Genomic DNA, 15,092 nt, shown 5'->3' with positions numbered 1-15,092 from the left:
GTTGTGGGTCTGACGTCAACACCGTAGAAACAGGAGTTTCTTAATCGGATAGGTTCTCATAGGGTTAAAAACTTATATCAAGTATTGAAAGAGGAATATCCAGTAAATTATTATTTTATTGTTTATTTTTTTTGTTGATAAAAATACTTATAAAATAATTAATTTTTGTTTTGTTTGTCCAAATAGACTGGTAATGATGTGATTTGGAAGACAATCGGTAGTCCCGTATTCGACAAACTGTTTGAATACTTGTCTTTGATATCAATTAAATACAATCAAAAAAAATGTTTGTATTACAAATTCAGAAAATGTTTATTATCTTTGTATAAGTGTTGTATGATCTGAGGGTCAACTTTGTGACCATTATACTGTTCGTGACCCGAAAATCCTTTGAAAACATTAATAATATTATAAATTTGTTAATTATTTAAGTGATAAAATAATTTGGTATTTAGTTATTATAACCAGTATTTCAAAATTATTGTTGTTTTTATAAATTATTTATAATTCAAGAAATAGTTTGGCTCTTATTCTCATTAGAAGAAAAACATATTTTTTGTATTTATTGCTTGCAATTGATTGCATTAATTAAATATTGGCTTATAGATTGAGTTAAGATAGAAATGTTAAAAATAAAACAATAATAAAGCAATAATATTAAATAAATTCTGAATACAATTTAAATGTTTTTTTTGTCTTTTCAGAAGTGGTTTTGATTTATATTTGAGTCTACAGGGTATAAGGAGTGGCGATATTCAAGTATTTAAAATAAAAATTTTTTATTAAAATTTTTTGTATAATAAAATCAAACTGACTTAAATAATTTTTTTATTTAAATTTATTACTTAAACATAAATAATTTATTTATTTTTATTTATAAATTATCTATTTATAAAATCTTAACTATAACCTTCTTATTAATTATATATTTTTTGTACATATACATTATCTAAATATAAATAATTAATTTTTAAAAATATTTTATTTATTTTAATTTTAATTGTATATATATATATTTCTTACAATAAAATGTTTTACAAGCAGTTTAGGAAATCACAAACCACAACTTTATTTCAATTAATATAATTTGTGTTCAATTAATATTCTTCAAAAATGTAAGTTTATTATATTTTATTAATTATTTTAGTTTATATCTATTTTTATACATATAAGATGATTATTAAATTAATGAATATTTATTTTTTATATTGTTAAAATAATTATAATTACAAATAATTCTTTAATTAAAAAACTATATATTTGTGTTAATATAATTACATTAGTAAAAAATATAGTATTATTATAAAAAACCTATATGTATAAATAATTTATTAATTTATTTTTAAATTTTTAAATTAAAAAATATATAATAATTGACTAAAAGTAAATTATATATTTAAATTTATTATTATTATTTTCTAACTTATATTTATTACAAATTTAATTTAAAAATACTTATATTAAATATTACAAAAATAATAATTAAATACGAATATTAGTTAAATATATTGAAAATAAATTTAATAAAAAAACTATATTTATTATATTTTTCAAAATAAAAAAACTATTTGTATAATTATAAATAAACAATTAAATTGCTTAACTTTATGCAAACAAAATTATTAAGTATATCTGTAAAGACTTGTAAAGTCCTGTCTTTTGGAATAAATAGCATGAGGTACAGTTTGCTTAGAACGCGTGGCAGAGTTCCAATTCGCTTCATTTTTAAAGCTAACTAATACCACTATTGTTAATTTTAATCAGTTGTGATGACTGTGGCCAAAAACGGTAGATAACATACATAATATTTTTAGTTTTCAAAGAAATAAAGCAATTTAATTTTATTCATTAATTATTAAATGTTTTGTTTATTTTTAAAAAAAACTAGTTATATTAAATATATACATATATACATATTATTATTAATTATAATTTTTGTTATTAAATATAAAAAACATAATTATATATTACTTAAGTTAGTTTTTTTAAATTTATTTAAAAAGTTTTAAAAAGTTTAAAAAATAACTAAATATACTAAAAAAAATCTAAATTAAATTAAAAATGTTATAATTTTATATTATATTTTTTCTTTACTACAGTATAAAGTAATAAATTATTAAAAACTAATAAATAAATTATGTTGTTTTTTAGTTTTTTTATTATATTTCAAGTTTTACAAAATAATTATATTTTTAAGATATTAATGAAATATTTAAAATTTATCACAAAATTAAAACCGTTATATTTAAATATATTTAATTTGAATGTTATATATATATTTATTATATTTTGTGTTTTTTATAATAATTTATTTAAAATACTAGATATTAAAAGTAGATAAATTTTATAATTAAATGATTTTAAATATTTAATAATACAAAAACTATAATCATAAATAATAAATTAATTTTCATTATTCTTTTTAATAATTTTAAATATTTTAAATGATATTAACAATAATATAAGTATTATTAAAAAAAGTATACTATATATATAAATGTTTAAAAAATTAAATAACATAAATATATATATAAATACTTATATAATAGAATGTTTAATAAAATTAATAAATAAAATTATTAACAAATATATTTATCAGTATATAATAGAAATATATATTTATATATAAAAATATGTTGAAAAAATTAAATAACATTTATATAAAAATATCTATAAATAAAAACATAAAATATCATACAAAAATTATAAATAATATAAAAAAATAAATGTTAATTAAAATATATTTTAATAAAATTGTTTATCAAAAAATAGTTTAAAAAATGAATAACAAAATTATAAATAATTATATTTGACAATATATAAATGTATATATATAAATGTATATATATAAATAAATATATATAAATATATATAAATATATATAAATATATATAAATATATATAAATATATATAAATATATATAAATATATATAAATATATATATAATATATATAAATATATATAAATATATATAAATATATATAAATATATATAAATATATATAAATATATATAAATATATATAAATATATATAAATATATATAAATATATATAAATATATATAAATATATATAAATATATATAAATATATATAAATATATATAAATATATATAAATATATATAAATATATATAAATATATATAAATATATATAAATATATATAAATATATATAAATATATATAAATATATATAAATATATATAAATATATATAAATATATATAAATATATATATATATATATATATATAAATATATATAAATATATATAAATATATATAAATATATATAAATATATATAAATATATATAAATATATATAAATATATATAAATATATATATATATATATATATATATATATAAATATATATAAATATATATAATATATATAAATATATATAAATATATATAAATATATATAAATATATATAAATATATATAAATATATATAAATATATATATATAAATACTTATATAATAGAATGTTTAATAAAATTAATAACTAAAATTATTAACAAATATAATTATCAGTATATAAATAAATAGAAATATATATTTATATATAAAAATATGTTTGAAAAAATTAAATAACAAATATATATAAATATAAATAATATCTAAAAATAAATGGTAATTTAAATATATTTAAATATAAATACTTATTCAAAAAAAATGTAAATTATGAGAATTATAAATAAGTATATTTGACTATAAATAAATGTATATATATAAATATTAAAATATTTTAATACTTTTATAAATATAAATAATTATATATAAATATATATAAATATTAATATACATTAATAAATATTAATATATATAATTATATATAAATATATATAATTATATATAAATATATATAATATATATAAATATATATATATAAATACTTATATAATAGACTGTTTAATAAAATTAATAACTAAAATTATTAACAAATATAATTATCAGTATATAAATAAATAGAAATATATATTTATATATAAAAATATGTTTGAAAAAATTAAATAACAAATATATATAAATATAAATAATATCTAAAAATAAATGGTAATTTAAATATATTTAAATATAAATACTTATTCAAAAAAAATGTAAATTATGAGAATTATAAATAAGTATATTTGACTATAAATAAATGTATATATATATAAATATTAAAATATTTTAATACTTTTATAAATATAAATAATTATATATAAATATATATAAATATAAATAATATCTAAAAATAAATGGTAATTTAAATATATTTAAATATAAATACTTATTCAAAAAAAATGTAAATTATGAGAATTATAAATAAGTATATTTGACTATAAATAAATGTATATATATAAATATTAAAATATTTTAATACTTTTATAAATATAAATAATTATATATAAATATATATAAATATTAATATACATTAATAAATATTAATATATATAATTATATATAAATATATATAATTATATATAAATATATATAATATATATAAATATATATATATAAATACTTATATAATAGACTGTTTAATAAAATTAATAACTAAAATTATTAACAAATATAATTATCAGTATATAAATAAATAGAAATATATATTTATATATAAAAATATGTTTGAAAAAATTAAATAACAAATATATATAAATATAAATAATATCTAAAAATAAATGGTAATTTAAATATATTTAAATATAAATACTTATTCAAAAAAAATGTAAATTATGAGAATTATAAATAAGTATATTTGACTATAAATAAATGTATATATATATAAATATTAAAATATTTTAATACTTTTATAAATATAAATAATTATATATAAATATATATAAATATAAATAATATCTAAAAATAAATGGTAATTTAAATATATTTAAATATAAATACTTATTCAAAAAAATGTAAATATATATAAATATTAATATACATTAATAAATATTAATATATATAATTATATATAAATATATATAAATATATATAAATATAAATAAATATATATATATAAAAATATATATAAATCCTTGTATAAAAAAATGTTTATTAAAATAAATAACAAAAATTATTAACAAATATATTTATTATTAATATATATAAATAAATAGAAATATATATTTATATATAAAAATATGTTTGAAAAAATTAAATAACAAATATATATAAATATAAATAATATATAAATAATAATATTAAAAAATGTTTATTAAAATAAATAACTAAAATTATTAACAAATATATTTATCAGTATATAAACAAATAGAAATATATATTTATATATAAAAATTAAATAACAAATATATATAAATATAAATAATATATAAATACTTATCAAAAAAATTAAATTATGAAAATTATAAATAAGTATATTTAACTATAAATAAAGATAAATAAAGATAAATATTAATATATTTTAATACTTATATAAATATAAATAAATATATATACATATTTAAAATGTTTAAAAAATTATATATAAATATATATAAATATATATAAATATAAATATATATATATATATAAAAATATATATAAATATATATATAAATCCTTGTATAAAAAAATGTTTATTAAAATAAATAACAAAAATTATTAACAAATATATTTATTATTATTATATATAAATAAATAGAAATATATATTTATATATAAAAAAATATGTTTGAAAAAATTAAATAACAAATATATATAAATAATAATATTAAAAAATAAATGGTAATTTAAATATATTTAAATATAAATACTTATCCAAAAAATTAAATTATGAAAATTATAAATAAGTATATTTAACTATAAATAAAGGTAAATATATAAATATTAATATATTTTAATACTTATATAAATATAAATAAATATATATATACATATTTAAAATGTTTAAAAAATTATATATAAATATATATAAATATATATAAATATATATAAATATATATAAATATATATAAATATATATAAATATATATAAATATATATAAATATATATAAATATATATAAATATATATAAATATATATAAATATATATAAATATATATAAATATATATAAATATATATAAATATATATAAATATATATAAATATATATAAATATATATAAATATATATAAATATATATAAATATATATAAATATATATAAATATATATAATATATATATAATATATATATAAATATATATAAATATATATAAATATATATAAATATATATAAATATATATAAATATATATAAATATATATAAATATATATAAATATATATTGAAATAAAAATAATAATAAATGTTATTTAGTTACCTATGCTTTATCTAATAATTATAATTATGCTTAAATATATCATTATAATTAAATATACTAAGCTATATATGGGAATGCCCATATATAAAATTATTAAAATTATATAATATATAAATTTTAAGCAGGATGCTTTAACCTTATATGTAATAAAATTATAAAATATAATTTTATATAAACGAATGTAAAAATGTTTTGTATTCATTCAGGCCGTATGTTTCATAATTTGATGTTAATTTTATAATTAAATTACAGTTTCAATATAGTAATTAAAATTACTATATTCAATTAATGTTATTATTTAGCTAATGATTATTTTCACTAAACTATTATTACCGTACAGTTTAACTATTTGTTGTATTTATAAATAATAAAATATTATTAATACTAAAGTATTAACCTTCATTGTGTACCGTTTGAGCTAAAAGTAAGTTAACAAATTATATTGATATAAAGTTGTAGCGGTCAGGTGACACACATCACCTGCCCGGTAGTAGGTGGCCACCGGCGTGGCCTGAATCACCTAATAGGCCGGTGGTCACCGAACATATGGTGGCAGCGGTGTGCGATGAGTATCGCGCGCTCGCTTTGGTTTTATTGAAATTGTTTCACATTGTAGAGGGAATTACATGTGAAATAGAGTTTCATTACTAAGTCAATCCGCTATACAGGGTCGGTCTAAACAAACCGTTGACTTAGTCGGCTCGAATAGAGCGTACGTTTTTTTTTTATTCCGTTGCTAACGGACTATGACCTGAACAAGTCATAGATAATTTTTTTAAACGCAAGACATTTAAATCAAAATTTAAATTTTAAATTCAATATAATTTCAGACTTAACATTAAATTATGGACATGGAAATGGATATGGAGATCGACGAGTTGACTGTCGAAGTGCTGAACACACCCGAACCTCAAGTAGTTGATGATCAACTAATTGCAATTGATTCAACGGAAACATTGCAGCGATCAATTTGTGAGGAACTCGGTGTTGATTATGATATGGTTCAAACCATATCAATACAAAGCATCCTTGAGTCGGAGATAACTCAAGAGGCGGTTGAGATGTCAGAGATGACATCTAATATGGCAAACATAATTATGTCGGATAAATGTACACAAGTTGATACAAATACGGGTCAAATAAATGATGATGAAAACAGCCGTAACAGGCGGTTAAAAAGTTACAGAGATGTAACCAAAAAGCGTAGCCGATCAAAGAGTTTGTCTACTGATACTAACAAAAAGGCCAAATCTCAAAACTTAACTAAGGATAACGGTACCAAATCAAAGGTTGTCAAAAGTGTTGTACACAAATTAACTGACAATGACAAAGAATTATCAAACAATATTACATCCAAAGTTACTATTGATCCTAATAATGCTGATAAATCTACTCCTAATAAACACTTTCAAATTAAACATAAAACATGTGATCAAATTAAACGAGACAACAAATCCAACCCTACGGACAAGTTTTTCTTATTACAAGAGTATCGGAGAGCGAGGTTTGAAATATGCTATCGCAATAATGATCATCTCCCGAAACGTGAGCCAATTGCCAAACGATACACCTATATTAAACATCACGTCGTTAGTATGTTTATGGCATCGACCGACGGGGTGTACATTGGATGCAAAAATGGTCGGATTGTGAAATACAAATACGATGAGGACAAACCAATGAGGACTAGATATGTCTGCATGAAGGGTCCAATAACAGACATCAAACCGAAATGCCCGAAAGACTACATCATGGCAACAACTAAACAACAGTTATGTCAGTTTAATGATATAACAGGGGAGGTGGTATACGAACAAAATCTAATTTACCCTATCGTTAAAGCTATCACTGAAGTAGTAGTTAAGTTGTTGTTTTTAAATAACGGTCAAGTGCTACGTATCAATATGGTTAACAAAGAGTTTACTGGTGTGAGACCTGTTATGAGTTTGGATATGGAGGTCAAAGCGGTAACACTACTGGAGTACATTGACTTTAAGAATGTAATGCCGTGTCTTATTCAATTTGCGGATCGTATAGCAGTTGTGGTGTTTGTTTATAACCATGGCATGTTTGAACAAGTCTATCGATTGTATCACATCAACGTGGATCAACGTGTCTGCCAGAGAATGTCTGTTGCTATCGGTAGTAGATTTTGTTTCATTGCTGACAACCTAACAATGAATAAAACTATTAACGATAATGCTTTAAGTGATGTAGTAGCTGTATATCATAATACAGCATTGAAGTTGAGTAAAAGCCGCTCATTTACTACAATTGGTAAATCTATATTGAAATTGGATATCAGTGGAAACAAGTTGCTGATACTAACTGGTCCTCTTCAAGCCGAAATTTATAATCAATACAGTCAACAACTGGAATATTTGGTTCCATTATACAGCCCTATTGTTAATATGGTGGTTATCAAAACTAAGGCCGTATATATAACACCGACAGGTGATGGCCATGTTGTTAACCTTAATAATCATAAGGTCGATGACAAGTCAAGCTTTATTAAAGTAAACAATGTCTATAGAAGTGCTGTTGTTAATCCTAAACATTTGTTGGCTGGTCGAGATGATACCAACCTACTAAAAAAGCCGCCTAAAGATATTTTCAACAGTTTTACTAAAAAGTATGGCATTGAATCATATGCAAGCGTTGTTTATGATAGGGTTGGAAAACAATTCAAAGGTGCGTTGGATATTTATGAATTAGAAATTCATATTAATCGTAATGCATGTTCAGAAACCCAAACTAAAAGAGATTTGATAACTGAATTACATAAGCAGTACACTGCAATGTTGTTAACTATTGATAAAATTAAATTGATAAATAAATCAAATAAAATTTAAACTTTAACTTAAACATAATAAATCTTGTATCTCATTTAATAGACTATAATACAGTTGAAAATAAAAGAGTTGTAAAAGATAAATTTGGTATCTATAATATTTGCCGTAAATGTAAACAAAATGGTTTTAGATATAAACATCATGAGTATGATTGCTATCGGTGCTATAGATGTGGTATAGATGGTCATACTGAGAGGAGTTGTAGTAACAGAAAACCAGTTGAAATAAAAAATACAGCCAGCGGTCGCAAAGCATTAGTTTTCAATAAAGAGATTGTAAATAAATACAAATACGTTGCCATAGATGTTGAAAAGTTAAAAGGAAATAGTAATCAACTACTGGCTGGTTATGTTGCGGTCATTGCTTTTAGTAAAATTAAAATACAGAACAAAAATGCAGATCAATTGTTATATGCTGCTAAATTTCAGTATAACCGCGAAGACATAAGATCTTATATGACCAAATGGTCTGGTCTACATCCGGCACTCCATGGCGAAAGAGCTGTGCCGTTCACTGAAGTTAATGATACACTTAAAGAAATATTAAGTGACAAATTTATTGTTGGGTTGGATGTTATCAACGATCTAAAATGTCTCAAATTATCCGAGCACATAAATGAAAATCAAATAATTGATTTAAAAAATCTTTTTAAGGACAACAGTGGTCAACCTATTGGTTTAATTTATTTAAGTTATGTATTGCTACGGAAGCAAATTCAAGAGATGACACCAGATGTCGGACACAATCCTATCACTGATGCGCGCAACTGTGCTAAAATTTATGTGAAGTATATGCGCAATGAAATCATGCCTATAAATGGAACGTATGAATGGATACGACAATCCTTTAAAACAGACAACCCTAACTTTAAACGCAATTAGTTGTGAAATGTTATGAATTTAATTAACTTTATTTAATTATGAATAAAAGTTTTAAAGTTAAACTTGTGTATTACTTACTTATATCGACTACATTTATTGAAAATCATTATGTGGTCAAACGTGGCACACGACTTGGTTCATATGCTAAAGGCAAAGCCAAAGTTGAAATTACTACTTCTGGTTCTATTGATTTGGAAAATAATACAACACCATCGTTATTGAACAATCCTACTAATACTGTACCATCTCTACTGGACAATATTACCGATACTGATACTGATACTGAACTCGAGTTAAATTATTCAAATGAAAATGTGGAAAACTTTAATTCAACTTTAAAAAGTTTTGTTAATATTTCTTTGACACAACAAAATTCTACTGGAAATACAACTATACAATCAATCAATGATACCTCACTAAAATTAAATGTGGATATGAGTATAACTGTAAACACAACACAAAGATTAATTGTTGAAGATTTCTCAGAATTCAACCGATTGCCAGATCGATTCAAGAATTTCATAAAATCTAAAAAGAGTGGTAACGTGAAAGGGTTCATGTATAGTAATCGTGTTGAGCAAATTTCAAAATCAACAAAAAAGTTTACTAATGATACTTATTTGATTAATACATCAGTCAACGGTATAAATTTTATTAAAACAGGAACAGCGCTTATTTTTGAGAAATCATGGGACGTATTTATACGTATAGAATTACCTGACTTTCCCGTCATAAATTTATCAAATATGGAGGAAAAATGTAAACAAATGTTTCAAAGAACTTCTAATATTACGAGAGAGGAATGTAAAAATAATAGAAGATATTTGCTTGTGAAAACAACTCAGGAAGAGGGATTTTACGATGAATACCCAATAGTGGAATACTACATGGATAGAATAACTCGAGAAATATTAAACTTCACTGTTTACCAGTACCCAATAGAATCAACAGCTCCCAGAGCTAGAGATACACCACCAATGAAAAACAATGGAAGTCACATGTGTGATGATATCTATAAATTATACAACGGTTTATATGAAAATACACTTGAAATAATTGAAAATTCAAGTAAAGAATTTTTCAATACTCACAATCGAGTAAAAAGGGAACCGATTACACTTTCTATTGGATTAGCAGCACTTGGTGGACTAATTGTTGGTGGTTTAGCGGGTGCGTTCACAAGTTGGCTTTCGAATAGGAATTTACAAAATAGAGTTGAAGAACTCGAAGCTACTATGCGTAACTTACAAAAAAATGTAGTTAAACTAGCAAATCAAACCTTATTATTGGCAAAGGTTGTTGGAAACCTAGCGGAAACTGTGGACACAAAGATTAAACAAATTGAGGAATCAATGAATTTGCAAATCGAGTCAATGGCTTCGTATATTCAACTTAATGCTCAAATACAACACGTACACAATGTGTTATCAATTCAAGCAATATCAATGCAACAAATTATGAATTTGCATTTGGATACACTTCGCGAATGGGATTTGATATTTTTACAGTTAAATAATGGAAAATTACCAAAGAAATTAATAAGTTTTGATAAACTTAAAGATGTTTTAACTTATATTAAAAATAATCTACCACCTAGATATGAACTGGCATTATCTGACAAAGATTTTGGACTATACTATCAGTTACCTTTAGCCGGTAGTTACTTCAAAGTGATCGATAATAAGGGATACCTGTATTTACACATTCAAATACCAATCAAACCATTACACGTGCAGAATGAATATACGATCATAAAACCATCATTCTTTCCAATTCCGTGCGATAAAAATGATTGTCAATTTAGTACCGAGGATAATAACGATACATTGATTTCATTTGGTTTAAATGACGTTAGCTGGCTTTTCAATGAAGTTAGCGGTAGGCTTGATTATGAAATAATGCAACAATCGCTGGATTGCTTAAACACAATTGGTATAAAAACATGCTATACTTACTTTCCGACGACTCTGCAAAGTCCTACTCCTTGTTCTAAGGCTATATTTGACTGGGATGAACAGGAAATCATTGAACGTTGTAGTGTGATGTACCGTAAAGATAATGATTATAAAGTAATACCGGTCAGTGAACACACGTATGCTATGCATAAACAACTCGTTCCTTATTATGTCGAACTCTGTCGACGCCAGACTCCGACTAAAAACTACATTCAATCTTGGTGCGACGTGGTAATACTGAATACAAACTGTGATTTATTCATTGAACAAACTGGTCAAACACTATTGGCACCCTACACAGAGGTTATTAACTCTACACATTATATGCAACATGTGTCGTACAAAACAAGTCTCATACATAAAATAAGCAAACGATTTGCTGAAGGGTTCGATCCGATTCCGAAATCAATACTTGAAAATTTGGATATCGTATTTAATAAAACTGCATTAATTCACAGAAACTCTGTACTCAGCGATGGCCAATTGACACAAATTTCAAAAAAGTCAATGATAATTCAACAGGCAATTAAAGAGATTATCAAAGACATTGAAAGCAATCTATATGAAGTCAAAACAAAATCTATGTTTTGGTCGTACGTTGCAAACATAAGAGAATTCATTCAAATGTTGACTACGTTTGTAATGATATTTGGATTTATTACTTATACTCGATATTTTCGATTATTGGGCGCCGGATTTGTGATTAGTATTCCGAAACCTGTTCGTGGAATGCCTGCATTCATTGAACGTTTAAACCCGTTTACTTACCTGAAAAATGAAATACTCTCAATACTATCATCAGCAACCGCAATGATAGAAATTATATTTTTGATTCTATTGGTTGTAATGCTGATTTTATTTATAAAATATGGCTTTGGCCGAAGACTAGTATTCAATGAATACTGGGGTGGTCATACCAACTATTATGATTATGAAAGTGTTGATGATAAATTTACACTATTTGTGAGTCACTCACATAATGTAAACTACTTGGCTTTCAGTAAACCAGAATTAATTTATCTTAACTTTAAAATTGAAATGGATTTAACATTTGTAAAATCAATTAACATACCTAATGTTAAAAACAAATGGGTTATCACTCGTGGTGAAGACAAAGAACTCTGCTATCAATTGCAAGCCTTAGTGTTCATCGAGGGAATGAATGAACACGGGATACCTATTAAAAGAGTCAATCAAAGAGTTTTTTGTAAAGTAAAGGATTTGAAATACAAAACAATTGGAAAACCAAATTCATTTACTATGGTCAATTTTGGTGATGCAATAGTTGGATACTATATCAAAACTCCAAGTATGTCGCGACGCAGCCTCAGTTCAATATCTGAGACTATTGACTTACCAATGAGATTAACATCTCATGAACTGAAGTTGAATTTTACGAAGAATAAACGTCGAAACAGAAACAAACAAAACGTTCACTTTGGAAACATGATTACGAGATGATGACAATGGCTTAAATTTAAATTTATTATTTAACTATATTTAATTATTAAATTATTTAACCAATTGTTTATTTAATTAAAATTATTTAATTTCAAATATTATAATCAATATTTAATCTATATTTAATCAATAAAATAAGTTACAGCATTAATTGTGTATTTATGTAATTGATTAAAGATGGCTACTGATGAAACTACTGGACATTTTCAACAACCAGACGAAAGTGTAACCTATGATGAAATAAACTCAGCCGCCAGCGACTCAATGGCTGCGGCACACCATTCAGGTGATCTGAGATTCAGACCATCAGCGCCGACACAAAATCCGTTTGCATTACACGCTATGTCTAGAGAAAGTCATAGAATAGCGATACCTAAACTGACTGATGATAAAGACTTTACCTTATGGTCTCAAGAATATAAGGCTGTTAGTCGTATGAGAAAGTGGACACCTGAAGAGGAAGTGGCCAATTTATATGGCGCATTCGAGGAATGTCCAGCAGCTAAATATTTCTATATAAGAGAAATACGTCTAAAAACTGATGTTACCTTAACTGAAATTTTGGATGCTTTGAAGGAAAAATTCTACGATACATTTATCGTAAAATCACCTATTGGTCTAATCAGATCTCGTAAACAAAAACAAAATGAACCGTTTCAAAACTATTTCTATGAAATTCTAGCTTTGATTGATACATATGCTCCTAATATGGAGGTTTGTGAGTCGATACAGATGATAATTGACAATCTAGAACCGAGACTCAGACGAGAAGTCAATCGTCAACTAATCACTTACGAATGCAAAACTATTGAAGCATTAAACAAAGTAATTAAAAGAAGTGATGACTTAATGAAGAAGGACAAAGATGAACGTAAATACGATAACCGCCCTAAATTTGGACGCGTGCAGTACGTTCATGATGACAAGTCAGATAAAAATAAAAATAAGAATACTTCATTTCAATTTAAAAATAAACAGTTTAATAAAACTGAACAACAAAATAAACCGAAGCAAGACTTAGCTTCAGTTGTGGCGGATAAGGTGATGAAACAATTGAAAGAAACATCAATTGGATCAAACAAGTATCAACCGAAACAAAGACAAGGAGAAGTAAGAGATGAGAATAAACGAAAAACTTTTACTAAACCTCAAACTACTAAACAAGATAACAAAGCATATGTTTGTTATAAGTGTGGTAAAACTGGACATTACCGTCGAGACTGTCCTGAAATCGAGGATAAAAAGTTTCAGGGAAACAGTCCGAGACAAAACTAGTTGAGTGTGATAGTTTTGTCGAAGAAGAAACACACTTACCATTCAGTATATATCCAGAAATGACTAACGAATGTATTTACTTTACGACTGCTGATAAAACTGAAATAATAAAAGTTCCAATAATAGTTGAATCGCATATTATAAACGCTGTCGTTGATACAGGAAGTACTGTCTCGTTGATTAAAGAAAGTATTGTAGAATCACTTGATGTACAATCGGATGATCATAAACCACATAAAATAAGGTTATTGGATCATAGTCTACACATATTAGACAAATCGATAGATCTTAAGTTTGTTCTTAAAGAGAATACCTTTGAACATACATTTATGATCTATAACAATATGCAAGACGACATGTTAATTGGACTAGACTTCTTAAAATTAAAT

Source organism: Oppia nitens, unplaced genomic scaffold (assembly GCF_028296485.1).
Source record: "Oppia nitens isolate AA-2021 unplaced genomic scaffold, nextdenovo-longstitch-racon4-pilon3 scaffold48_pilon_pilon_pilon, whole genome shotgun sequence".
Taxonomy (NCBI): domain Eukaryota; kingdom Metazoa; phylum Arthropoda; class Arachnida; order Sarcoptiformes; family Oppiidae; genus Oppia; species Oppia nitens.
This window is presented reverse-complemented; position numbering follows the sequence as displayed.